This window comes from Molothrus aeneus, chromosome 15 (genome assembly GCF_037042795.1).
Source record: "Molothrus aeneus isolate 106 chromosome 15, BPBGC_Maene_1.0, whole genome shotgun sequence".
In the NCBI taxonomy this organism is placed as follows: domain Eukaryota; kingdom Metazoa; phylum Chordata; class Aves; order Passeriformes; family Icteridae; genus Molothrus; species Molothrus aeneus.
In genome coordinates, this window is record NC_089660.1 from 6,144,229 (window position 1) to 6,169,279 (window position 25,051).

The window sequence follows — 25,051 nt, forward strand, 5'->3', positions numbered from 1 at the left end:
GCCTACAACCCCCTTGTTTCTTTGCTTCTGTAGAAGTGGGGGCTCAAAGAGGGTCTCCAAGAAGAGGCAGCCACTGAGCAGAGCAGCAGGGATTTGTGTGCACCTGGAGCCAGAGCAGTGCAAGGGCATATGCTGTCAGAAATGAGTGCTAATTGCCCTGGCATCCACAGGCCAATAAAGCTGATTGGTTTTTAATTCCTTGCACTGGGATTCCAGCTGCAGGCTGCACAAACAGAGCCACAGTTTGCAGGTATTGCTGGGGCTGCTCAGCTGTGCTGGTGGCTCAGTCCCACACAGATTTCTGCTGGAGATGCCCAGGTCACTCCATTCTCTGTTGTTACCTTGATGCCTTTCTTGGCTACCTAAAAGCAGAGGCCAAACAAAATTAAGGGAATAAAAAGCAGTTCTATTTATTGAAGGGCCTTCAGGTACATTTAGGACACATGTGGCCCCTCAGGGATTACATCCAAAAATGGAAGACAGGTCATGGGTTTTCATACTTTTATAAGTTTGGTCCAGTTTATAAGTTCCAAATTTGAAGATTTGGGATTCTTTCTTTCTTTCTTTCTTTCTTTCTTTCTTTCTTTCTTTCTTTCTTTCTTTCTTTCTTTCTTTCTTTCTTTCTTTCTTTCTTTCTTTCTTTCTTTCTTTCTTTCTTTCTTTCTTTCTTTCCTTCCTTCCTTCCTTCCTTCCTTCCTTCCTTCCTTCCTTCCTTCCTTCCTTCCTTCCTTCCTTCCTTCCTTCCTTCCTTCCTTCCTTCCTTCCTTCCTTCCTTCCTTCCTTCCTTCCTTCCTTCCTTCCTTCCTTCCTTCCTTCCTTCCTTCCTTCCCCTTTCCTTTCTCTGCTGACTGGGCAGCTGATGTCATTTGCATTTCTCAGTTGGAGAATTATGAATTATGGTTATTTGTATATTTTGAACAGAGTTTAAAACCCAGGAGTGGGTAGTTGGATGTACAATGAGCAGAAAGAGCCAGGAGCTGGCACGACCAGGTAGATCCACCAGCTGAGCAGGTCTGGCTCTGCCAGTTCTGAGTGTTTTACTCACTTGTCTAAACCAGGAACGTGGATTTTGCTTTTTCTTCAGATGCATTTCTACCCAGTGAACTTGTATCTCATAAATTTCTCAGGTGTTTTAAACTGCTGACCTTCAGCTTTTGCTGGCTGAAGTGGAAGTCTGTTGAAATCTTCCTGAGGGGTGCATGGGCTGCTGTAGTGTGACTTGAGGCCCAGGGGACAATGGATATGATCCTCCTCATTCACTGCTGTCATGCCTTCAGAATCCCAGCAGGGACTCCAAAGAGTCACCAGAGTAGGTACAAACACAGTCCCCAATACTGTGGGAGAGTTATTTAGGGTGCCTGGCATTTGGAAGGCATTGACAGCTGTAAAACCAAGTCATACAAGGACTGTGAGATCTTGTGAGCCTCTTTTGGTCATTTCCAGGTGACCACTCAATTTTTCCAATCTCTCTCCCCATCTTTTCTCGCTGGCCAGAGATGATGCCCCACTTTGTAGGTTTGGAGAAGCAGTAAGTGGTATTTTCCTTAGAAACATGTTGCTTTTCATGGGAAGTTGAAGATTTACTGTGTTAACCAGAAAGAAAGTTCTGTTGAGGCAAAACCCAAAGAAATTTTAGGCTGTGGCAGCTGCATGGGTGGTTTTGTGTAACTGAAGTGAAAAGTCAAATGAGCAGGTGTTCTGACCTGCTGCAATCTGCATGCACTGCAAACTGAATTGCCTGAGCATCACAGGAATATCTGAAACCTGTGTAGGACGGCACTGAGGTGAGGCCACAGCAGCTGTAAAAGCTCTGTTTTGGCATTCGACCATCTTCTAAACATAAACAGCAAAATAACTCATCCATCTCCAGGCTCAGGAATGGCTGTGTGAGTTAGCCTCAACTTAAACCTTGTAGGTTTAAACTGGCTTTATAGCCAAATACACTCAGACTGAGGTCAGACAAGGTACCAGCAGGTTATGCAGGCAGGCTGAATCTTTTATTTTTATAAAACTCACTGGAATCCATTTGCAACAACAGATGCCATGGAGTGCATCTGCCTGATCGTTCACCACTGATAATAGAGCTGGAGATAGCTCAGTGAGCCTCTTCATCATGGATTTCTATTTTCTTTTATAGTCTTAAATATTTTCACTGCCTTTATCTTAGAAAACATATTGCACTTTTGTTTCTATTTCGCTGGTTTTTGAACACTGCTATTTTTAAGGGGCTATTACTTTTCCCCTTTTGCTAAGTTCAGCATCTTATTCCTCAACAAGAAAAAGTATAACTGAATAAACTAAACTCCTTTTTTTTTTCTTTGTCATTCATATGACTTTGGAAAGCAGTAAGCTGCAGATACTTTTGGGTTTTGGGTTTTGTGTGTGTGAACCTGCAATCAATCACTTTCCTGTATTTGAAAATCAACCACTTTCCTGTATTTGATTCTATGATTTTGTTTTTGGTTTTTTTTTTTTTTTTTTGGTTTGCTTACCCAGAAAAAGACACTTAAACATTTGCAGTCAGTAAATGTTGGCAAGCAGATAGCTGCACCGTGATTTTCCCTACTTTTCAAATTTTTTATTTTGGCATTACTTGAAAAGGGCATTCTTCTCTTACAGAGTGTATTAAATTGGGATATAACCTGTTTCCCTCTGCAGAAATCCTATTCTAAACCTATTAATTTTGGGTACATCCTTATGCACACCAGATATCGTTCCTGTATCTTTTATTTCATCACTAAGATTGGTCCATTGGATGAATTTATCTTCAGAGAAGCTGAAAAATAAGATTACAGGGGCTGGATTCAGTTTGACAAGCAGCAGCAGATTTGCATTTGCTTTGCACTGCTGTGCTGCTTTTCCCCACTCAGTAGTAGAACCACTCCTGAGCAAACCTCCCCCTGCTTTCCTTCACAGTCTGAGACAAACAGATGTTTGGTGAGATGTTTAGCATCTGAAATGATCAGTCTGCTCAGATTCTTGCATTTATTTACTTTATATTACTTGAGGCTTTGGGGGATGGTTTGTTTTTGTTTTTTTCCAGTTGTGTTATGAAGAGAAAAACTTCAGAGTCCCATTGTGAGTTTCTCATCCTCAAGCTGCAGCTCCTGCCCAACAATAGGGCAGTGAACAATGGCCCATCAGAGCTGCAGGAAGCGATTCAGGATTTGAATTGGGTAATGAAGAGCAAATGTACTCTCCTCACCACAACTGCGTGGAAGTTGCTCTAAGATTTTATGACAAATCTGCAACAGTCCAGCTGCAAGAGAAATGTCTTGTGCAAGAGCAGAAATAGAAAGCCTTAATTCATCAGCCATCTCTTTGATGGCTTCTTTCTTTCTTTCTCCTTTTTTTTTTTAGATGTAGTCAAATAAATGGATATATTCCACATGCCAAGGTCAATGGTACACATTTTCCTTTCCTTCTTACACCAGAATAATCATGTTTGTGTAGCAAACATGAGCACTGGTCTATGTCACACCAAATACCAAGAACATGGGCTTCTTCTTTTTTTTCTTTTTTTTTTTTTTTTTTAGATCTCTTTATAAGATATACATCATATTTTGGTATTTGCAGAGCGAACAGTGTTCCTGGTTCAGACATTTGAATTGCAGAGGCAGATTTCTCATCTTCCTTTGGCTTGGCATGCTGCAGTAGGTCTGTAATTTATTAAAGTTAGCATTATTTGTGTTTAGTGTTGAGGAATGTCCACATTGGTTAGGCCTGGGGGTGAAATCAATGCCATGCAGAACGCCAAGCCTCATTATTCTCATTCTGCAGCTAAACTGATGGGATGTTTAAAAGTGTGATGGATAAGTTGAAAAGTAAACCATGGAGCAAGATCCCTCTAGTCTGTGAAAGGACTGGATAAAGGACAACAGAAATGAGAACATGCAGGCTGGAATTTAGCAGCTAAAACACTCTAGTAGTGATTGGTGTTTATGTGCATACCTGGCATAGATAATTAACTCATTCAGAAACATTTGATGGACAAAGGACAGAATAATCAACAGGAAAATGCATGATCTGACATCTGAGGAACTGATTATGTGTCTGGGCAATGAGTGATGGCTTGTTTGGACCTGCTGGCTGGATGTCTGGTGGTGCCTTGGACTAATTCACTGATGAACATCTGAACTCATTACTCACTGGACTAATTCACCTGGCTGGGAGATCTGGACTTGAGCTTGGCGGGAACAGACCCAGGGAAACAAGGGCTGATGGATGAATGCTGGGGAGTGCTTTGCATTAATACTGGCTAATGGGTAAAGAACGAATTATGGGAACAGGAAGAGCAATGAAAAGTTCTTGGGAAAGTTTGGGGAGGTGCAGCTGCAAAGCAAATTTGATCAAATCTTGGGTTGTTCCGCCCTGCAGTTCCATGGTAGAGACAGAGAGTCATGCTTGAAGCACATCTGGGAAATTTATGTTTACTTCTCAGTCACAGAGTTATAAAAGCTGAGGAATGCAGATGCAGTTAAGTTACTTAAAGAATTCATGAAGCTGCTAAAATATCAGCCATTGAGTTTTTCTGGGTGTTGGGGAGAGAAAAAGAATTACATGATCATCCATCACAGTTTCTGGTAGAAAGGTGTTTCTTTCAGCATAGGTAGAGAGAAAAAACACTCTGGTTTTTGATAACAAAACAATTACCTCCCTTTCTGCTGCAAACCCTTCTGGTTTGAGGGAACAATATTTCCTAGAATGAAAGTAACAATGCTGGTTTGAAAAGTACATTATAAGCCAGAATAGCTTTCCCACTGCATTCTGGTTTATGTCTCTGCTATTGTATTTTAGTGTTTCTCTGAAATGAGCAAGCTGTGTCTTTTCCTTGTTGCAGTTTCCCAATGAGTGTATTGTGTCAGGTCACTAAATACAGCATATTTACAACTATTACTAACAAATCAAATTAAATGGGCCATAATTCTTTGGTTCTTGGTTTAATCAAGCCCTTTATATATTTTTTCAAAAAGTAGGAATAGATCTCAATTACATAACTATTCTTCCCTAGAATTCTATGAAAAAGCTCCATTTTTTGAAACCTTGGTAGGAGAAAAATAGCAATACTGTTCTGAGCTCCTGTATAAGCTCCTTCTTGTTGTTCCTTGCTGCCACTCTGTACGGTTCATACATTTTTAGTAGTAGAATAAGAATATAAATCTCTAAATATGTGCTTTATTAGTATAGACAAATAAATAAATGAATTGCCCTAAAAATTGAAAGTGCCCCTTGAGATTCACTGAGCCATTCACAACCTAAGCTTAGCAGACAATGATTTACCAGACCATCTATAACTTTTATTTGAAAAACAAGGACAATTAAAAATAGTATGAGGCATTTTGGTCATGAATTATTCTGACCAGGATTGTAACTAGAATTTTATTCCAATGCCTAAATGAAATATCTCCCTGCATATCCAGTGAGTTTCATTATGGCTTCAGTTTTATTACCTCACTTTGAGAGATTTAATCCTTTTCTTGGAAATGCATTACTCTTCAGAAAGTACAAATAAAAATGAAATACAGCAATTTTTTGGTGGGGGGTAAGGGGAGAAGAATAACAGGAGTGAAGGAATCAACTTTTATATTTAAGATGACTAAACTTTTATGGTATTATTTTATTGAGGTGCTCTTAGCATTGTAACAGCTTTTTGAAAACTCAGGAAGGGCAGAGTTTAGAGGCTTTTGTAGAGGCTGCAGACCTGGTGCTGTGGTACCCTGTTTCAGTAAGGTAGAAAAATCATAAAGGCTTCATAAAATCAAGCCTGCTCTCCTGGAATCAGTGGCTGGCCTTGTCAAAGCCAGCATTTTTGCAAGTTCTCATGTGAAAGCAATCCCGGTGTGAGCAGTTCATTACCATAACAATGTATTCCTGGGTAAAAAAAACTTGCACCTGTATAAACTGGTTTTACTCGTTAGATAGAAAAATGGAAACTGTCTCTCACTAACAACTGTCCCTGTATGTAGATACTGAGAGTTTGAGTGACCAATCAATACAGGATAACAACTTGTTACTAACCAATAAAAGTAATTGGCAAGACAACTGCTGACCAACTGGAGTCCCACACGAGGTCTGTAAACCTGTATGAAGAGGAGTTATTGAATAAAGGATGGGGTTTTTCCACCATGAAGAAGATGGAGTCTGTGGGATTTATTCCCATTACTCCTTTCCCACAGCAGCAGCAGTAGCTGTGGTGGGACCCTTGGAGGGTCCAGGTGACCTGGATGCACAGTAGAGGAATTTTCTCTTGTCAAAAGAAGAGGGACAGACTGAATTCCTTCTTTCCAACCCAAATCCCAGCACCTCACCTCAGCCACTCCCTTCCTTCCAGGGACTCTGCAGCAGTGGCACAACCCCGGGGGTTCCTCTTTTGTCCCCAGGGGCTGTGGAGGGGCTGAGCCCTCCTGGAGCAGGGAGCAGAGCACAGACCCTGAAACCCCAGGGCAGGGGGGTCTGGGGCAGCTCCAGGGCTTTGAGATGGAAAAGGGCTACCCAGGAAGAGAAGCCTTGCTGCAGGGAGCGTTAATAGGTCCAGCATTTTATTTTCCATGAAAGTCACCCTTCAAATAATTTAATAATTTTTGAGTTTTGGCTACCCTGACAAATGTTTCTCTTCACTCTTCCTTCCCTTTCTTGCTCCAGTTTTCATCAGTGTCTTGGCACTTATAAATCCAACCTATTTTATGTGTGAAGGGTAAAGATTAATGCTGCTGAATGGGTTTATCTTTTTAACAGTGCTGTCACAGGCTGAAGCATGTTACCCACAGTCTAAAAGAAAATTGCATTGTAGATATTTTCTGCCTGAAAATGAATTTGCTCTTTTGAAATATAGATGGAAATAAAACTATTGTGTTGGTAGATAAAGATATATATTTTTTAACCTGTTTTATTGCATTTGTGCAAACAAATGCAGTATGAGTCTTAAAATGTTACTCCAGAAGAGGAAAAGGGAAAGAGAAAAGAAAGAAAGAAAAATTAAAAACAAAGGTAAGGATTGAGATAGAAACACAAAACAGGAAAGTGAAAAATTCCTGCAATTAAACCCAGTGGTAGAGTTTAGATGCAAAAGGCACAAGGTCAAAATTTAAAAATTATTGGTGCTCAGCTGCTGTGTTTTGTTTTTTGAAGTCAAACAATTGACATGGAAAATGATGAGCAAAGTAAATTGATCTGTCTGCACACTAATGATGGAACTCATATGATAAATCCCTCTGAGAATAAAAAATAAAGCAGATTCTGAATATGAAGTAGTAGGAAAATTTTTCTTCTTGTAGTACCTGTGGAAAGTTATAGGAATGGAATAGATTATAACTTCTTATATATGTGGGAAATATTTGATTGAGATTGAGACTGGAGTATCAAGGAAGAAAGAGTTTCACCTATTAATTGTTTTTATTTAAAAATTAAAACACCTAGAGGGGAATATAAAGTCTCAATCTGCAGAGGAATTTCCAAGAGAGCTACTCTGTAGTTAAACTCACAGGAAACGAAAAGTCAATGGAAATTGCACCTGAAGAACACAAATGGAAAAAGATGGTGCAAGTCCAAGTGCAGGAAATTAGCAAATGCTAAAGGAAGCAGAACCACCTTACATCGTCCCTGTGTGTTCTGTCAATGCAGTGCCTGCAGAAATATCTTCAACACCACAGACAGAATTTCTCTTGAGAAGAGTGTCCTGAGCACTGGCTGTGGTACCCTGTTTCAGTAAGGTAAGAGCTGCTGCAGACTGGGGACAGGCACAGGCCAGTGACTCCACAGCCTGCCTGGATTCCAGCACCTGCTGTGGGCTCTGTGCACAAAACACAGGGGAAGATTTATCCCAGAAACATTCACCTACCAGCTCTCTGTGTCTCACTTCCTGCAGCAGGTCCCATACTCAAGATCTTCTCCTTCCATGTTTCAATTGTTTATTGGTTGTCTCTGCACTATGACCTTCAGCACACCCTGACCTTCCTGTAGCTCATGTAAATACTTCTGAAATGTAAATACTTCTGAAATGTAAATACTTCTGAAATGTAAATACTTCTGAAAAGTTTTCTCTCAGCCTCTTCTGGAGGAAGCAGGGCTCAGGGAGACAGCCCAGGGAGAAGATGGGCTGCTCACCAAAGCTCAGGCTGACACAAACTGAAAGTCCCAAGAGCTGTGAAGAAGCTGGAGAGCAGCACAGAGATGGTGGTAGCAAACTGGGTGTGTGGAAGAGACTTCCCAGGAGCCAGATAACTGCAGAAAACAGTGACAGTGAATAAGAAATTTTTAAGTTTTCTGGTGACAAGGGAAAACCCTTCCACCCTAATTTAAGGATGAGCAGCTTTGTATGTCTGTTGCTTCCTGCTCTTATGCAGATACTGCCCTATGCCTGATCTTATTAATACTGACAGCAAAAACCTGAACCATGTGTTTCCAGCCTTGGACTCCCTTGTTCTTACAGGATGGGAGGTCAGCAAGGCAATAAAACTTCTGGTTAAAACATTGTTTAACACACTGTCATGAGTACAAAACCAGCGTTTTTCACCTTTAGTATTGAGTGCTAAGTACAAAACCAGCATTTTTACCTTTATTATTGAGTGCTAAGCTGCTGATTGATGTTAGAGACGAGTCACAGATCTCATTACAAGGTGAAGCAAATGTCCTGTAAAGCCACCCCTATTCCCCAGTGAAAAGAGCAAGATTTCAGAAGGTTCCCACAGAGCAATCCAACTCCAGGCTATTGCATAGGAAGTACTTTGGGAAAACCTTTCCTGAGGCTTTTAGTGTGAGCCAACAGGGGTTGTAGCTGATGCTCAAAATCCCCCTTTGAATCAATGGATATAGAAAGTGAAACCTGTTTTCTTGAGCTTGACTTTGGAAGATTACCCAAAGGAAAAGTCCTTAAAGGTTTTCCTGAGTCCAAGGTATATTATGTGTGGTGGTACCAGTTAAGAACTGACACCTAGATTATTTTCCCTTTTAACCCAATAACTGATCCCAAAGAGCCTGCAATGCAGACTTTTCTGCCCAATTACAAAATGCCACCCAAACCCAAGAAGAAGAAGAAGGAAGAAGAAGCATGAAGAAGAAACCCAGGATGACCCCCTGTGCCCTCCATCTTGCTTCCATCCACAACATATTTTGAGATAAAAATCTCAAAACCTAAATGTCTCACCAAGTGATACACCTACACTGTTCTCTGTAATCTATTTCACACTTTTTGTGGATTCTGGTCTATCTTGAAGTCTAGGAAACTTTCTCCATGAATGAGGGTCAGAGTCAGTGCTGCCCTGGGGGTCAGGGCACCCCAGAGCAGACAGAGAAACATTCCCAGTACCCTGGGTTTCCACAATTATGGATGTCTTGTTTCAGAAGAACTGCTTGCACATTCCTAAAAGGTGTCACCCAGCCCAGGGAGTGTTTAGCAACAATATCTCCCCACTACACACAAAGGTATTTTGCCATTCTCTCTTCCACCCAACTGCCTGGTCTCAGTTACAGCTGTCTGGGCACAGATGGCTTCCTCACATCCTGATCTAAGCCTTTCTTGGATTATCTAACACACTGTAACTGCCTTTCCCCCAGCTATTTCTCAGACTGACAGTGAGCCCTGGCAGCAGGGGGGCAGTGGCAGCACTGAAGCCAAACACTGTCCCAGCTGCAGCTGGGGCCACCACAGGTAGGGCCAGCAGCTGGGACAGGCAAAGGAAACCTCACATGTGGCCTGGGCTGCAGGTACCAGCTTCATTTCTTGTCCATTTTTGCTCCTTGGCAGGACCTCCTGACTGATGCCAAACCCCCAGGCCAGTTCAAGATCGCCCACAGGTCCCATTGTGAAGAGGTAAATACAATTTGTCAAAAACACAAGCACAGGAGGTTTCAGAGAGCTCCAGGGGCTCAGGTTTGTGTAGACAAAGCTTGGGAGATCAGCCAGTGATGCCATCTGCTCTGGGCTGGTGCAGTGCCAGGTGCTGTGCCCGCGCTCTGCTGAGAATCCCCCTCTCACAGCAGCCACCCCTGCCCTCTGCCACAGCCTGGCACCCAGAACCAGCTCTGGCAAAGCCCTGCCTGCCAGCTCTGCTGCTCTGAACACACACAGCAGGGAAAGCTCTCCTCTGGTGTTCTGCTTAAGGGCTGCAGAAAGCTTTGACTTGTCAAAACCAGCAGAAATACAAAATATTTCTGTTACTGTGCGCAGGAGGCCAAGTTCTGATAGAGAACAATCTCTTCCTTAAGAAATTTTATTCAACTTTATAAAGCACACTTGGAGACAAGTGTAATAAAACCCCAGAGTCCTAGTTCAGTATCTAACAGTACCACTAAATTTATTTATTTATTTGCTTGTCTGTTTGTTTGTTTATAAAGAGCAGGAGGAAGATCTTAATCTGCTTAAAGGGCAGAGCAGAGTCAGTTGTCAATTATGTAAATAATATATGCATGTAATCTCCTTCTGTCTCCCTTTTCTTTTTGCTTAAAAAAAAAAAAGTCTTTTTCTCTCTTTTTGCAATGCCATTCTGCAATCCATTCTGTGCTTTGCTGAGCACAGGTCTCTATTCACAAGGCAGGTCCACCTAACAAAAATCCTGCTTCAAATCCATAAATCTTTTCCCAGAAGTGCTTAGATATTGGTTCAGGAAGCAGACAATTAAATAGAAATAATGGCAGAAAAGTAACTGGAGTGATTTAGGAAAAAAATGTCCACTGAATGTTCAATAATAATAATAATAATAATAATAATAATAAACAGAGCAAAAATAAAGGTATTGATAATTTATTCTCCTGTCTCCCTCTGCTCCAAACCTGGGAATGTATTTTTCAGCTCCATCATGCAAGTATTTCCTCTATGGAGAAGTACAAAATATTTCAAGTGGAGAATTAAATAGTTTTCCATAAGCTGCTAGAATCTACCACAAACTTTTGTAGGAATGTTGGTGGTTTTTTTCCTCAAATGTCTTAACAAGACGGAGCTAAAGCTGAAGCCGCTTTTCGGGGTGGGGTTTGAGATTTGCCCGGCTCTGTCCCGTGTTTTCAGCAGGGCTGGGAGGCAGCTGAAGGTGCGGGGAGCGCTCCAGCCCCCATCCCGGGATGGATCTGAGGATTCCTCAGCGCCACCTGCTGCCCCTGGGAAAGATACGGCCGGGAATCGGTTTAATTCATTTACTGGGGTCTGCTTGGATTTTATTGGTGGTTTTTTACTATTATTATTATTATTATTATTATTATTATTATTATTATTATTATTATTATTATTATTATTATTATTATTATTATTATTAATAATAATAATAATAATAATAATAATAATAATAATACTACACATGTAAAATATTGTTTTATAATATAATATACAACTTATATCTTCTAATATAATATAGCATATTTTATAATATCTAAAAACTTATATTTTCTAATATATTAACATTATCTTTTATAATATAATATATTATAATATAATATAATATAATATAATATAATATAATATAAGTATATTGTATATAAAATTTATATTATATATTATATATTATATATTATATATATTTTTATATATTTATATATAATATTTTCGTATGCATATATATATATAGATATATATATAGATCTATATAGATATATATATACACATACTGATAGTCTGTGGAAGTGGAAAACAAGTAGCTTAATATTAATTACTGGCAATGTATATATATTTTTATTTTTTTTAATTCCTTCAAAGGAAGTGATTCCTGGGGAACATTGGAGCAAACCTGCCAGGCAGCAAAGCAGCAGGGTCTGACTTCCCAGCCCTGGGACTTGGATTTGTCAGCACAGCAGAGACACCTGGACACTGATGTTATTCCCAAACTCACCACACAGAGGGTTTCAGGCAGAGCCCAAGCAGCCCAGGGCCATCACAGGGGTTAAATCCCCACTGCTCCACCAGTCTGTGCTGGGAGCTGTTTGTAGGAATAAAGTAGAAATGGAAAGGCTTCCTCCTTTACCCACTGAAATTAGAAAATGGGAGAATTGGGAAGAGAGCAGTGCTGACAGGCTTTGGGAAGGTACAAAGCAAATAGTTGGGTAACACAGGCATTATTTATATCTGAGATTCCCAGCTGGAGAGGTATCCCAAACATCCCTGCCTGCCTATCACCATTGTATCCTGGGAATATACAGCAAACAACAGAACAACTTATCATGTCGTTTCCCTTGTAATAATCTCAGTAATTTACTGGGGCTGGATATTAAAATGTCTTTCCCTACTGCCAGGCATTTGCATACATCCATCAGCCAGCTTGTATACGTGGGATGGGAGATGATTTAATGCTGCCAAGGAGGCTTAAGATGTGGATAAATGTTTTTGTAAGGGTTGTTAATATTGTCATGCCAAGATTAAGGAGGCCAAAGACTTGTCCTAGGCATAATGACTGGCTGAAGCAATCCTGGAAGCATCCCTGTCTAGGGAAGTTATATATAAGAAAGATTTTAGAAAACAATATCTAATCACAATATCTAGCAGAATAGAATTTCACTCTAATCATTTCAATCCAAATACAAAATCAAGTTTCTTGAGTGAATTTTCTCAATACATCTGCAGTTTGAGCCTCCAAGTATTACAAAGCTGAATATTTGCACATTTGATCTGCCTGGACACTGGCCCAAATTAGCATTGTGCATGCCCTGGAGCAGCTGTTCTGCATGCATGGATGGCAAGAGGGAATACCAGGAGTAGGAGGGTACATACCTGAGGCTAGGACAGACATAAATTCAATAAGCATGGACAGTCTGTGGAAGTGGAAAACAACTAGATTAATATTAATTACTGGCAATGATTTACATTTTGTGAAGAAATTACTTTTGCTCCTATGGAGTTTCTCAACTACCATTTGAATACTCCTGGCTTCTTTGGGGGGAAAAAGAGAAGTGCAAAATCTTGGTAGATTAAAAAATGCCATTAAGAATACTATTCATCAAGAATATTTTTACTGATATAAGCCCTGAAGATTCAGGAAACCAACTGAAAGACAAAATCAGAATTGTGTTCTTTGCAGACCCTGTGTGCACATCTGCTTGATCCTCCTTTGCACCCAAACCCAGCTGAACACAAACACCTGAATTGAGCCAAGACCTGGGATGTTTTCCTGGGCTGATGTGCTGTCAGTAGCTCAGGGCTGGGAGAGAGGCAGCATCTCACTCCTTGTGCAGATGCTGCACTTGTTACAGGGATGTTTAATGCTTTGCAAATGCAAACAAGCTCTGGTGATCTGAGAGATGCATGGCTGCCATTAATGTGCTTTACCAAGTCAGAGTTCTGGTTGTTTGTCTGGGGGATCCACAGCAGGTCCATGTTAATTAATTCAGTTTTACAAGACAGAACAAGAACAAGATGAATATCTACAATTCTCTACTGCACCCCACAAGAATTTCCCAGAAGAAATAACTACTTCCCAGAAGAAATAACTTTACTGAACTGATTCTTATGCTAGTAAGTAACAGAAAGAATGTAAAGGAATCTGAGTCTCCTTATCAATGAATTTAACATTATAAGCAGGCACTTTTTCAATAAAATATTTACTTTTTCTACCTCTGCATGGAGAGGTATTTTGAATTAGAATAAGAGCCGGGTGCTTCAGGCACCTGTGCAGGTTCATTTGCAGCATGAGAAGTGCAGTGACTCTCCTGCAGACACTCTGTGTGCAAGAGCTCAGCTGGGGCCATGGGGACACACATTCTTTGCTTTTCCCTGCTAATCATTTGCCTTTTCTTCTCCAGGGCAGTGCCCAGACGTGTCAGGATTCAATTTCTTAACAAAGAGGAAGAGATTGTTTCACTCACAGAAGTGCAGAAACCAAACTGCTCCTGTGGAGGCTGCAGTTTCTGTGGGGATTAAAGGATCTTGGCCAATTCACCTCTAAAGATCTACTCCATTGCCTCTTGCTACTGTATGATTTTTGTCAGGAAGAATTCATATTTCCAGTTGGCTTTGGCTTTGTGGATGTCTGTTGAACTAGAAGTATTTTTAACGTGTCACTTTATCCACAGTCCAGTGTGACTCAATTTCCATTTCAAATACAGCTCAGATCTGACTAACCTTTTGCTTCTTCAACATTTTCAAGAAACTGTAAATTCCACTATTTAATTAGTGGGTCAAAGAAGCTGAGCTGCCTTCATGCAAAAGAGAACCTTACAGTGATTAATTAAAATTGCTCTCACTGTTCCAGCTTGGTAGATAGACTTGAGTATGGCATATTCTGCTGCAGAGAGCAAAACAAATTGTGCTAAACTTAGAGAAGCAAAGGGAAATGTGATTATTACAAATGGGGGAACAATTTTTGCAGTATGCAGAGAATGATTTTTAAAGGACACTTTCAAGAGTTATGATGAACTGAAATTTGATCAGCCTTAATGTTCATTCCCTTATGCTGTGCTGGCAGATGTCTCTGGGCTCAGGGAGCTTTTACACACCATTTTACCCTTAAAAAAGAGGAGGAACAAAAATATTATTTACATGAATTCTGCAGAGCAACAGTGCATTGTGCAGTCTCCTCTGGTTCTTATACAAGCAGCCAAGTAATGAGAAGTCATTTCCAGAATAACATGTTTTGAGTATGCAGAAGGCAGCAAACAAATGAAACAATATTAATCTGAGATGTTATCAGACATATTAGGGAGAATTCTTTTGATTTGTTGGAGAGACAAAAGTCTTTCATTGGTTGCTTACTTCAGACCTCCTTTATGAACCTCCCAGCTGTGGCAGGACTGGAAAGAATATTGAAAACCTGAACTTGAGGTTTCTGCATGAATGCTGATCTCTACTTGCTTGTCTGCTTGGTCAGGTAATATGTGTTTTGTTCCTTTTGATACAAACTCCAGCTTTTGTGGGGTGATAATTTTGCAATTACAATCACAGTTTGGCTCATCTGTGTGTGAAGGACTTCAGGTTTTGCCTTGGTTCTCTCTCTGTGTCACAGCCATCATATACTGCCTGAAGGAGCATAAATCTAAATGCATTATCTGTTCTCCTATCAAGATAAATTATCTGTTTTCTATCAAGATGTTCAGTTTACAACTGGGGGACCTAAGGCCAAAATCTCAGCAGGTGCTTGGATGGAGAAATGAAGCTGGAATATTGTCCTATTGACCTGAGGAGCTCCTCCCTGGGAATATCACACCCCTGTGACTCCTGCCAGGCACTGGACAGGAAGCACAGGATGCTGAGGTGGTGATTCCACTGATGCTGTCCTTCATCTCTGGGTGCCTTGTGCAGCTTCTCCTTTGGGACTGCAGCCAGAAAGGTGTACCACATGCTTTCTCCTGGTTGGTAGATGGGAAGTGCAGATGTTTCCACAGGTCTGGGACTGCACTTGTGATGGTTCTGTGTTGGTGTGGCAAGGAAATGCCAACATAACAGGTGGGAATGAGGGCAGCCAGCAAAATAGAATATTTTGAGTTATTCTCAGTTGAACAGACCTCTTATTTATTGTGTGGTTTAGTCTCTTGTGCCTTTCTTTCAGTAAAATACATTCATTTCATTCTTCAAAAACCTTCCTAGCTCCCAATGAGAGGATTCCTCGGGAGAAACAGCAGGTGAAGTTCTGACAGTGGATAATAGAAGTAATTTCCTTTGTGCATTTCAGAAACCTCAACTTAACCTGTTTTCCTTCCCTCATGCACACTCTCACACCCCATGGCTCGTGGATCCACCCCTCGGTTAAAAGTTTAAATGCTGATCAGCAGGAGCTGACTTTAATCACCACATAAAGGCCACTGACAAACAGCTTTCCCAGTATGGATCCTGTACATGCTTTTACCTTTCCACATTGCATTTATATTTGGAATTAACCCCACAAACCCCCCACTAATGTAAAATCCAGACTGCAGTAGCACTGCCATCTGCTAAAAGATCAACAGTGCAGCCCAAGACACCAATGACAGCAAAAGGAGGCATTGGGTTTGTGAATTGAATCTTCCTGCTGTGCCCAAGTTATATTTATTCCCCTCTGCTGCTGGATGCAGGGTGCTTGGGGCAGCAGTGGGTGCTGTCCTGGGTGGGTGCTGCCCTCAGCACCACAAACACAAAGCCTGGGGCTGGTTCCCTGCAGCAGCCAGCAGCGATTTCCATGACAACCAGCAAGCTGATTACTCAATTACAGCCTTCCTTTTAGAAAGTGACATCAAGCCAAGGGGACAACACATCCTCAGCTTCCCATGGTGCTTGATTTTCAAAGCACTGAGCTATGTTTAACTTTTTAACGTACCTTGTGATTATGTTTGCCAACCTAGTTCTGGATCTCTCTTTTTTTAAATTGTTATTCCCTTCATCATTATTTTGTTCCAATTGTTCTTTGAAATGATAAGAAAGTGAAAAACTACTTAAAACACTCAGTTTTTCTTGTTGCAGGAAGCATGCAGCTCTAACCAACACCCAGTGAAAAGCTTTACTGGCATGGGGGGGCTGTGACAGATGCACTTTCAGGGGAGTGCTGGAGCCATGATCTATTTTGCAAAATGTGCCAAACCTGTTACAAGAAACCTCAGCAGAGCTACCCATGCTGCAGTCTCTGAAACTGAGTTTTCTCTTCATGCTGTGCAGGCTTTTCATACCTAATGTGCTCCTGTAGGTACCAGCACGCTGTTCTCAGGGCTGATGCATTTTTCATCCTTCTGCACAAGCAGAGATTACAGGATATTTTCCTGCAGCTGAAGAAAGGGGGAAAGCTGAGCATACACTTGTGATACTGCCTTTTATTGCTCTGTTGGATCAGTTCAGATTTATAACATCAGCTGTGCACAGACTGAGGAATTCCTTTCTTTTTCATAGGGATACAACTGCTATTGTAGCTCCTTGAGGGACTGGTCAAGGTCTTCCTCATGGTGGACAAGAGAGAGCTGTCCACTGACAAACCTCCTTTACCAAGCAAAGTGGAAGGAAAATAGAAGCAGGGAAATAGAAAGTTGCTTTGCTGATGGCCTTGCCTGGATTCATTGGATCCTAGAATAGTTTACATTGAAAAGGGCACCCACAGGTTACCTCATCCAGCCCTCACTCAAAGCAGGACCAAGCTCAGGGTTAGATCTACTTTCAGAGTTAATAGACTTTTTCCAGCCTTGGAAAAGGACAGCTCAGGGCCTTTCAAAGCCATCTCTGGAGTATTTCCATAGGCAGAAGCAGCCCAGGCTCTCTGGGCTGCTGTTCCAAGGTGTAACACCCTCTCTGCTCTCAGTCTGCTCTGTCTCTCTCCTGGGGATGATCAACCAGGATTCTGGGTGAGATGAGCAGAGGCCTCCATTTTATTCTCATTTATTCTCTCATTTACTCTCATTTATTCTCTCTAGGTTTCATTTTATTTATGTTTTTTTACATTTTTTTGAGAACCTGGAGTTTAGACAGTTTAATAGACTGGAAAAATAATTGAGAGAAAGATCCAAATGTCTTTTCCCCCCTCTAGGGACACACAAGCCATTTCACTGGAAATATAGAAAGTGGAGAAGTTTGCACTCTTTTCATTAGTGCTTTGGTTTTGTGGTAAGCATTGTAAAGGCAGAATTCAAAGAGGAGAAGTGACACCTGTGACAGCCCTGGAGTGCAGTGGGACCTGTGTCAGGTGAAGCAGACGGGAATGCAGGAGGCTGAGCAGCTTTGCAGGGTGATGTCAGTGCAGCTTGAGGAGAGTGCTTGAAGCTCCCAAACATGAGCTGTGGCTGCAGGGAGGGGTCAGAGAAGAGAAACAGCAGCACTGGAGACAAACATGGGTCAGCAGCCATCACCCAGCACAGCACTGAGCTTCACAAGACCTCAAAATAGCTGAGAGAGACCTCAATCCTTCACTTGGTTTTAACTTTCCATCCTCCTTCAAACCCCACCTGGTATTTCTTGATCCATGATCTCAAACACATCCAGAGGTCATTAAAATCCTCTCCTTGGTCTGCTACAGATACTCTGCATTTCAGTCAGTCTCTGCACCTCAGGATGTCCATTAGAGGTTGGATTGGGATCTGGAGTCAGGCTGGGCTCTCCTAATTTATTAAATTGAGCAGTCCTTGTGTCAGCTACACTCAGGTGCTGAATTTCATTCCAGGCTGTTGGGTAGTGAAAGAACAAATTCTTTGGCATTTTTATTGAAATATGTTCAGTGCACTTTGAGACACTCACTGAAATTAAGATTTTTCTTTCCTGTGTAATTTATGATCAAGGGAACAGAGCCAAGGACTAATTTATTTTACCAAATAAGTCTTTAGTCTTTCCATTTATGTGCATGTAATATATGTTATCATTTCTATTTTAGAAGGGTGTGATTATTCTGTAGTGCTTTCCAGCATTTATATCATCTTTGTTCTTCTCCAGGTGAAGAAAACTCAGAACATCCACTTGCAGCATTCCTGTTTCTCTAATTTCCCATGATTTTCCCTAATTCAGGTGATATCAGAACAAAGTTTAATCAGATCCCTGAAAATGGGAAGCCAGAAAATGCAGTCCTGTGTGAGGGTGTTGAGTCTCATTTTACAGCCTCATTACAGCTATTGCCCTATTAATTTGTTCTGTTTTGGGAGACTTGCTCTTGTTGAAAGTTAAATTATTAGCAGCAAATATCCTCTACAAACCTGGCACAACAACCCTGTCAGAGACAACAGACCCTGGCAGATACCAATGCTCTGACCTGTGTGATGCCCTGTGGGTCAGCTCCCCAAGCTGTGCACATCAGCTGTCACTCAGAACCTCTTCCTTAGGGCCTCGGTAATTTCTGATGCAAATGAAGAATCAACATCAGCCACTCCTAATTAGCAGACTGTTCTCCTGGGATATCACAGAAAGGGTAGAGGAGAGAAAAGAAGAGAAGAGAGGGATCATCCTCCCCTGTTCAATAGGAGCCTCAAAGAAGGATCCATTCATCCATTTAGGAGACCTACAAGTGGGTGAGCCCCCATTGTGCTGGGGGATGCACAGACACAGGATCTGTTGCAAGAGGAGCAATTAAAACATGAAGAAGACATCAAAAGGCAGTTACTTAAAGACATTGAGACCCCTAGAACTGGATGCATCTACAGCCAACAAAAGAAGGTTGTGCCTCCAGCAAGCATGAGGGTGGTGTTGCAATCTGTCTTGTCTTCCCAGTGGTTTTATTCCATTTTTTGTTACATTTTAAGAATACAAATAAAGATGGAGCAAAGGTGAGAGTTCTGCTTCTCTATCCAATACTGTGTTTTATATAGAAAGCTGAGCAAGAACACTTAATCAAACTGCTCCATCTGTGTCAACACTTCTGATGGCTTGAGATGGCACCACTAATGCCTGGACATCCATCATGCCTCTGCAACAGCAAGGTACCCCAAGGAATAATTCAGGGGCTTCTCCCAGGATATTGCTCAGTGTAAAGTCAGTATTTTAACTGCTTTTCCAATGGGAATATTGCTTATGACAGTTTCATACAGCTGTAGTATTGCTGCTATTTATCTTCAAACCCCTCTGATGGTGCTGTGTCCTCATGTTGCCCTTTCATGCATTGGAATTCTTGGTCTCTACTTCCACACTGTAGAACTGAGAGGGAGGAGAAGGTCAAATCCACAACCCTGGGGAGAAAATCCTCACAAGCAACGTTTGGAAACTGAGATGAGATGTTTTGGATGATATCTTTGCTACCTTGTACATATTTTCCACAGTGTTAGTCTGGCTACCACAGAGCGATCTAGATCCCAGACAATCGAATATCTTACTCAGAATGTCAGCAGAGTGCCTTTGGCAGGACAATTGGGTTTAGCTCACCAGTTATTCAAGTACCTGGGCATGTAATGGATTTTTTTTAAGCTGTAGAAGCAGACTGAGTTTGTGAAGGTGTAAGTGCAGAGGTTGCTAAATCTCTTAACTGATGTCAGTGTCTGGGCAGAGTGCTCAGCATCTGCTGTAAAACGTGCTTTTCAACAGGCTACCAATGTTTGGGGAACAAGGGGCTTATTTTAGTTCCTTCTGCCATGTTTATTTAGCCTTTGCAACAACTTACACAAGCATAAGAGTCCTTCCAGTGCTGAAATGTGTTCTCCACATTTGACAAAGTGTTCAGTGTTTTCTCCCTGTTTCTAGATGGTTAGTCTCAAATGAAGGCTGATTTTCCAGTGATTCACTTCCAGCTTTTGAGAGGATATTTTCTGCCTATAGAGGTACTTCAGAGAGAAGTGAGGAAAAAAGGATTTTTAATCAAATAAATATACAATAAATATACCAGAACAATGCATTTTACAGCTATGTCCCCTGTATTTCACTGGGAATATAATCATATGATAACATAACAATAAGATACAGAATTTGAGATCTGCCTTTACAAAACCATGAGGAATTGTGTTGTTCCAGAAAACCTCATGATGAACTGACATGAGATTCCTTCCTTGTGGTTCTTTCTGCTACTGATTTTTCACAGATTCTTCTTTGTGGGCTCTACTAGAAATGCTCTTTCTTTTCAGTTTGAGGAGAAGGAGAAAAAAAAAGATGATTATAAATAAAGGGGGAGGGGAAAATAAGAAAATATTTAATCTTCCTTAATGATAACTTCATTATATCTTCTCATTACAGTAATTGCAGGTTTAAGTAACGATTTTCCCATTGTGCAAGCTCTGGAGAGGCTGGGAATTTAATAAACAGTTAGAATAATACCACACAATGAAGGCAAAAGGTGAAATTGCTACTTGGATGCATCTCTTTCAGCTGAACAGTGAGGAATCAAGGGGTCACTCAGCAGAGATAATTGTTAAAGTGGCTCCAAGGGGCAGCCAGGCAGACAAACATCCCCTGTTCTATTGGGTTGCCATTTCATTACAACTCCAGTCCCTGATTACACTTCAGAAATGATTAATTGATTAATCCTTGGGCACTCACCAAAATGGACAACGAGGAGGGGACACCAGAATGAGGTCATTGCATTCACCTGCAGGTGGCCTTTGAACCAGGAGGATTTTGTGGTTCTGTTGTGGTCCCATTTACGGTTATTTCATTAATGTCAGTACAGCAGGATGAGCTCAGGGCCCAGGTGTTGCACAGGGAATCAAATAACAGGAGTTCACTGCTGGCTCTGCAAAAGATTTGCTCTCACTGGAAGGCACTTAATCTCTCCCTCCTTTCATTCATCATCTCTAAAGTGATGGCAAAAGGTTGTTTTCTGCAAATCCACCTGGGCAGAGCTTCTTGCAGCACAGAATCCATACACAAGACAGATTTTAGGCTGAGAAGAACCTTCTGAAACTTTCAAATTCAGCAGCCAGTAATGATGCAGCTGCTGTTAAGATGTGAGGACCTGGAGATCTATTGTAACAATATTGATTTACAGTTTTGAGACCAGCGAGTGAGAACAAGTCTGAAACTGCCTCAAAACATAGACACCAATTTAATTTCAGCAGCAACTGGCTGGCAAGAAGAATATCCTTACCAAACAATTTGTTTAAACCAAACAACTTTCATGCCTTTTTTGTTGTTGTTGGTTTTGGTTTTTTGTGCTTTTCTGTGGATTCCTGAATGCATGAGAGCAAGCTAAGATGGATCATCAGGTCATCATTGAGAACAAGTATTCCATTACATTTCCCTTGCTTCTCTATATAAATATCATTGCATAGCATTTATTTACTTATTTTGTACTATCTTTTAGAAACCAACATTTGAAGTTTTAAACATCTCTTAGCTCTTTTTAATTTAACAAAAACGTGAACTTCCATTACAGTATCTCTCATAGATGTAGTTGGAGAATTTTCTGTCCCAAACACACCTAGCCCCAAATTGTTCTGTCTGATAACAATCAAAACCCTGTGACAAATAGCACAAGTAGCTCACCTTATCCCTCTTTCTGAACTTGCTCAAATAATCATTGCTATTTTACATAAATTACAGTTTAATATAAAAAGGAATGCACTGAGGTTTAAATATTGCTCCCCCAGCTGGAAAAGTACATTTAATTTGCAGTGGGTAAAGGTCTGCTTACAATGAAATACTGAAACATTCATTAGGATGCTCTGGCTAGCATATAATTCTGCCCAGTCATGTTGAAAGAGCATCACTATTATCAAGAGACAGATGCAGTCATCCCTTCTGTGTGGGGAGTGTTAAAAAGAGACCCTTGATTAAATGGTGACTCACTTGGGGAGGAATCTTGAGGGTGATACAATCACCAGGAGAGTTTGGGTGCATAACAATGGGGTAGGCACAAAGCATCCTCCTCCCCAGGGAGAGCTGGATTCAAGGTGGAGCTTTTGCTTGTGGCCTGGATCCCAGCTGCAAGGCAGCATCTTGGCAGGTTCCATGGATGACACACACGAAAATCTCTTAAATTCATTTTTTGCTTTTACCTCTTGTTTTGTCTCTGAGCCTCGGAACTTGCATGGTCTACAGTAAGGTGACTTCAGGACAAGTGACAAGTCATTAGGTGTTTGGACACTAAAACCTGATTTATTACTGGCCTTTCTGTGTACTGCAGGGCAGTGTGTGGGTGTGCCAGAACATCCCAGGGAGCTGGGAGCTAAATCTGAGCAATACAGAGGGGGAACACATCTGTGAGTGATAACACACACCTCTGCCACCAGCAGCACCCCTCAGCCCAGGCTGGGGAAAAGGTTTTACCCAGGGAATAAATCCTTCAGAGGCAGCTGTGGCTGGGCATGAGGAGAGCCTGGAGGGGGAGGTCTCACAGGAAAACCTCTCCTGTTTAAAACAAAGGCTCTTTGCTCCAGGACTGACGACCAGGGCAGTCTCTTTCCTTCCAACACATCACACTCGGTCTAGGAGTTTGTGCTGCTGGTTTTTGCCTGCATCCCTTGCCTGCAGGTTTTCCAGCTTCTACTGCTCCACTCGAATTCCCTTTTCAGCTGTGACTCATAAGCATTTTGCAGTGATTCTGTAGCACAAACCCTTAAAAAGATTAAAATCTCTGGAAAATCACCACCTAAAGCTGAATGAAGCTTACAGCCACAACCCTAGGGAGGGGATTACCCAGTAGTGTCTTCAGCTAGAAAGGTTCTTTGACTGTGGGTATTTTTGATACAGTTCATGCTAAAGAACTCTGAAGATCATCTGAGCAGAAATTCAGGTATACACTTGCTAGAAATTGGCACTGTGAACTCTTCTTTGAGGGATACTGATGTTCTTACCTAAGAAAACTGTAGAAAATTAAAGAAAAAGTAATTTTCAGCAGAGGATAAGAAACAATGAGGAATAAATCCAATTTGGTGGCAATTGGTTGTTCAGTAGCTGAATGAGATCACAGCAGGTCTGTGCTTTATGGCCCTCTGGAAAGTTCCTCAGCCCAGTACCAACCACTGTGAATCAGGAGGAGATCTCATCTCAGTATGAGAAGGTCCTGTGAGCTGGATCCTTCTCCCTTTGAACACAGGAACTGGCTCTTGTGCCACGCTGGCTGCAGAAGACATTTATGGCATTGTTCATGAGGTTCTGGGAGGATGCAAAGCCTGTAGCAATGCAAAAGCAAAGGCTCTCCCCAGCACTGAAGACAAGAAATTGTATGATATTAATGTGAGGTGCAGAGATGCCAGTTTTCAATGTTCAGTCTTGCTTTGGAAGCAACATGGATTATGTATTCTTCTTTTCCAGGGTCCCAGATGGGTTTGTTTTTGTTGCTCTGGTCAGTACACCTTCACCAGCCCTCCCACGCCTGGCCCAAGGGAATTTATAATGGGGGAAAATAAAAAGGTTTGAAATTGCAATATACACATCTAACTTTGAGCAGTGAGATCCTTTGGATGGGTTTGGGAAAACTCATCTCAGTGCCAACCCCAGGAGGGTCCATTCAGCCCCATTTGTTTCCTTCTCTCCTAGTGAACTCTGCAGACAAACACTCAGCAATTAGTGTGATTTTGTGCCCTAATTACACCATATTATTGTTATCTTTATGAAAAATAGACCTGCTGCAAGTCTAGAATCAGAATTCCTCCTACACTTCTCCTTAAGCTGCTTTCCCTGCAGGCACACTCTCACTTTCCCTGTCTCTCTGCTTTGCGGGTAGCTTTGTTTTAGACAGGAATATTTTTCTCACAGACACTACTGAATGAAACCCTCTGGTTTTTGTGTCCTGTACTGAAAAGGAAAAATCTTCAGCAGAAATAGAGAGCAGCTGAGTGTGAGAGGACAGGTGCAAACATTCCTGACACAGCTACAGAATAAAAGGCAGGGAGGGGAGGAGGAAAAGATTTGCTGCTTTGCCAAGGATGCTCTTTGGAGAAGGTTGTGCCTGTGAGCCACACTGGCACGAGTGTGGATGTAAAAGGTGTTAACATGGGAGAGACACAGGTAAAGGGATCTGTGTGCACTGGAATCTCTGGCCAAAAGGGGGAATTTCCTAATTCTGGAATTAGGAGATTACTGGACCTTACTTTTTCAAGGATGTGAAGGTTTTAGTAGGAACAGAAATGCATTCCCTGATCCGTGTCCCTGTGTGTGGGGCTGCTCCTGTTCATAGATCCCATGGAAAGCCCTCACCTACCACAGGCAGGTAAAGAGCTGATGTCTCCACGTGCCACAAACCCAACACCTCCAGGAGGTTTCAGGCTTGGTGCCCATTTCCCACAGCACATGCCATGGCCCCAGCCAGGAATCTCTGATGTGCCTCCTGTGTCCAAGCTATGGCACAAACATAAAAAATCTTCTCATTCTGGCTGGAGGGAGTTTCTGGATGGAAAGGAAGATGTCCAAGGAGCCCAGACACTCTGGCATGGCTGTGCAGGATGGGCTAAGTCAGAGCATGTCTGGGTTCTGTGCCTGGCAGAGCAGCTGTACCTGACCTTTTGGAGCAGCAGCAGAACTGCTGAGCTGCTGTGTTCATTGGCTCACCTCTCAGCTTGGCAGCTCTCTGGATGTTAATAATTCTGGATTCTCAGCTGGATACCACTGTTCATTGCAGAGGATGATTTTCTTCCACTCCCCAGATCCTGTTGTCACCTTTCAATATCTGAGGGGTGCTGCCTCTCTGTGAAACCCCTGTGCTGCACACTGTGAGTGACCCTTCTGCTCAGCCCCTGCAAGCCCCAAACACAACCGAACCACTCAGAACCAGGGCTCCTGCCTTAATCTTGGAGTGTGCTTTGGTCTTGCAGAACAGTTTGTGAATTCAGTGACTTGTCC